Source organism: Eriocheir sinensis, unplaced genomic scaffold (assembly GCF_024679095.1).
Source record: "Eriocheir sinensis breed Jianghai 21 unplaced genomic scaffold, ASM2467909v1 Scaffold714, whole genome shotgun sequence".
NCBI lineage: Eukaryota > Metazoa > Arthropoda > Malacostraca > Decapoda > Varunidae > Eriocheir > Eriocheir sinensis.
In genome coordinates this window covers 122,811-127,088 of record NW_026112070.1, presented here as the reverse complement: position 1 = coordinate 127,088, position 4,278 = coordinate 122,811, and positions in this window count along the sequence as shown.

Genomic DNA, 4,278 nt, shown 5'->3' with positions numbered 1-4,278 from the left:
TATTCCAAAGAAGCCTATTTATTACTTTTTCTTTGGATACATTTTTTGGGTGAAAGCTTTTTTCTGACGGTCAAGATACTTGAATTTATCCTTGATATTGGCAGTAGTCCAGCTTTCGTATATGGGATCTCTTTCCAACATGTACTGCCTCACTTCCTTCCAGATTCCAGATTACGATGTGTAGACCCTTTCCTTTCCTCCTGTCACAGGCTTTGATAGCCTGTTGTATGTCCCGGTAGGTCTGTGCAGTGTTCCGCTTCTTCTTAGGCGTTGCCACTGTCTCAAGCCTGCTGGCGAGTTTTGCGGCTGCTGTACTCGGCACCGACGACACAACACTGAAGGCTTTGGAGGACGTTGAAGCAATGGTTCCCGGCAGAGACGTCAACACACTGACGTCTTCCGGAAACCCGGTGGCGGATGACCCAGAGATGACGCTCCTGAAATGGAGAGTGAACTTAGTTAGAAACAATTTCAAGTTTTAAGACCTCATATCATGAAACCAGTTCGGCTTATACTCACTCCAATTCAGCCTCAGGATGAGGTTGAGGTTCAGTTTCATGTCCAGCAGATACCTCCTGCTCAGCGACCCGCTCCTTCTCAGTCGATGACAATGTCTCGAGCCTGCTGGTTAGTTTCACGACTACTGTGCTCGGCAGCGACGACGCACCAGTGAAGGCTTTAGAGGACGTTGAAGCAATGGTTTCCGGCAGAGGACAACACACTGACGTCTTCCGGAAAGCCGGTGGCGCAGGACCCAGAGATGACGCTCCTGAAATGGAGAATGAACTTAGAAACAATTTCAGGTTTTGATAACTCATATCATGAAACCAGTTCGGCTTATACTCACTCCAATTCAGCCTCAGGATGAGGTTGAATTTCAATTCATGTCAGTAGACTCCTCCTGCTGGATGGCTTCTGGAGCCAGCATATCATCTATGTCGCTGCCTCTCTCCTCAGGCTGAAGAGCTTCATGTTGAAGAGCCGCTTGTCTCTCGGTCCTCATCTTTTTGAGCATCTCAACCACGCTCCTGCCTGGTTTGATCTTATCACTAAAATCGTAATATCTCAATGCGGTCTGCAGAGAGTGGCCAGCCAGGTTTGCCACCTTGAGCCGCGTTTTTTCGTCCTCAACCTCCTCAAACACGGCCGAAATGTGTGAACGGCGGATAATTATCGAGGTGACCTTCCCTCCCAGTCCACACTTTACAGCAATGCGCTTCACAGTCTTTCCTAGATTGGAAACGCTTATTTTGTTGCAGCACTGCTTTCTTGGGTAGGGCTGCCTCGTCGGGAAGACCAAGCATTCCGGCTCCCGGCAGGAGACAGCCAGTGGCCGAAAATACTTTACATATGCGTCAAGGGCCTTCTTCTCTCCTCGAGAAATACGAGCGAGGGTCCTGAAAGAAAAGATCAAAGGGTTACACATATATAAAAATGGATTTGTCTCTCATTTAACATCAACATCATTATAGTAGATTCTCACCTAGCGCAGCGGTTTTGTGCCGAGCTATGCGAATGACATAGCCATCCCCATCCCTCTCCATGCCGATGTACTCCGACAGCCTGAATTCTGTAAATTCCATCAGTCGTCGAAGTGACGTTACCAGCATGAAGGTGGTCAGCACGTCCCGCAAATCGGTGAAGTCTGAGATCGTGCGCGGCCTGCAGGTTTCATCGTCTAGGCAGGCGACTGCTGAGTCAAGGATAGCGTTCAGATAAGGAGCCTGGAGCAACGCTTGTATATCCACCGGATCAATGTTCTCAGACTCCTTCTTCTTCCTCTGCTGAATAACCTGTATCTTCTCGTCCTTACGATACTTATCTGTTTAAAGACAAAATGATCCATTAGCAGCGCACCATTTCCGCCAGAGAACAATACAAGCATATACATATACCAAATTGGTGAATACTCACTGTTAATGCTCTTTAGACGTTTGACGATGTCTAGTTTCTCTTCATGACTGATCCTGTAGAGCTTATCACTAGAAATCGCCATGAACTCAACAGCCCGGGTGCATGCTGCCACATGCTTTCGGGCGTAATTGGCCGAGCATGAAACCATTTTTCTCTGTAGAAAGCCGTCAGTGTTATCCATGGTTGCAATGTACTTGCATACTGTGCCACCACTAATGGTACCCAATGTATCATCCCCAACAGCGTAATTTAACACATCTTTGACCATGCGAAGTTCAGCTGTCAAAGATTCACGGACAAGGGGTGTGTAAGCTCTCAGGTAGATTTCAAAGTGTTCTATAAAATCCTTGATGCCATCACAGACCGTGACCGTGACATCTCCACTGGAGACGGCCACAGTTGCCTCTCTCTCTTCCTCATCAGAGAGAGGTTGTGAGTCTCTCATTATCCTTCCATATTCCTCAGTTCTACGTTTCAGGTGAACACTCACAACTTGAACGTCAAGTCGCTTGACTATCTTGTCGCAGACGCTGCACTTTCTCAGACGGTATCGATTGATTCTGCGCTTCCTTGGGGAAGGCTTCGGCTTGACAGTTAAAGCTGCACTGCGCTGAAGCTTTGTCAACTGTCTGTGCTTTTCCAGCACTTTTGATCGATCCGACTTGCTTAGATACCGGTGGCAATTGGCCAGGTGGCGATTCAGGTTCAGGGATTTGCCAGTGCACCCGCCCATTGGACATGGCTTTCTGTAAAGAAGAGACATGTGAGTGAGTGTATATGCATGGATTATAATAATGTCAGTCCCAACATTTTCGTAGCAACTGATCAAACTTTTTGTACCGAAAATACTCACGGATGCCTGCTCATGGCCGTCTTCACTCTTGGTCGAGCCCCGTGTTTGCCAATGCGTTTCTTTAGTTTGACGGCCTGTGCCTTCCTCACAGACTCCCAAAAGTCCTGTGCCACCTCTATGCACACTCCTTGCTTCTCTTGTAACTTGAGTATAGCCCTCTCGTGGACTTTGATTTTCTTTGAGAAGGAGTCGATTTCGTTCAGAGTTGGGGGTTTCCCATCCTTCCCGAATATCTCTTCATCAAGTTCTTGTAACTTCCGAGATTCATCTATTTTTTTCATGATATCCTCTGGAATAGTTCCAGTTGTAGAGGCAATTACATCCACTTCACCTGGCGTGATCCTCCTTGAGACACGACTTCCTTCACTCGTTCCAGAGGTGGATTCTGTTGAGAAAGGAAATTTATCACATAAACATTCCTGCATATACGATATTCATATATTTTCGATTCACACAACATAGCCCATATTCTACCTTCAGTTGAGTCTTTGCCACATGGATCGGGCTCCTCTGCAGTGATTTGGCTGCCAGCTGCAAGAAAAGAGAACCGTAGGTAAAGACGAGCGAGATACAGAGTTAGACGTTGAATGGGTAGTAGCCCATATGTGTGTGTGTGTTTACTCACATGGAACTCCCAATCCAAGAGCCGTCACCTTCGGTCGTTTTTTCAGACTTTCAATAAAGGATTTCATTACCTCTTCCTCCTCGGAGGATAAGGTCAGCTTCGCCCTCTTTTGTAAAGAAACATATTCCTTGACACTGAACGTCTTGTCCTCGCAAGAATCGTCCACAGTCGACTCTGAATCCATGATTCTTGTTGGTTAATTATTTACCCTGTAAGCTGTAAGAAAGAAAAACTGTCAACATATTGTAGAGTAAAATATTATCCTACACATGCAAGGTAGGCGGTTTGTAGTCAGAGTGTTCCTTCTCATGTAGGCTACGTTGGTCCACGGCATAAAGATGCACCCTTTATTAGGGCCCTCCCATCCGCCAACTGGGAGACGCGCCCCTACGCTGTCTAGCCACAGCGCGGAGATTATTTTGGGTGTGTTCATAAGCTCCATGTCACTGCGCCCGGCAGGGACGTGACGCGGCCGGTAACCAGTCATGGCCTTAACCCGTCCGCTGCGGGCGACGACACAGTGTCGTCGGTAAACAAATACTCAAAACTGCGGGCGACGCACCGTTTGCGTCGGCAAATTAAAATATTCATAGAATATTCCCAATGCGTTCCCGAGCGCTCAAATTTTGACAGAGTCATCCCTGAAGGCTGCCTGTGCTTTGTGTATGTGGATGCCATCTGGCGAGGCCTATCTCGTGACTCACGCCGCGGGCCACGTGTCCAGTGTTGCCAGGTCAGCCAATTTCTGGCTAGATTTAGCCGAATTTTGCTGCATGTAGCCAGAAAAATAATCATCTAGCCGATAGCCAGAAAGATAGCCAAAAACTCATAAGAAACAGCTAGTTTTTAGCCATTTTATATCTTTCAGTCTTTTTATATATATAGA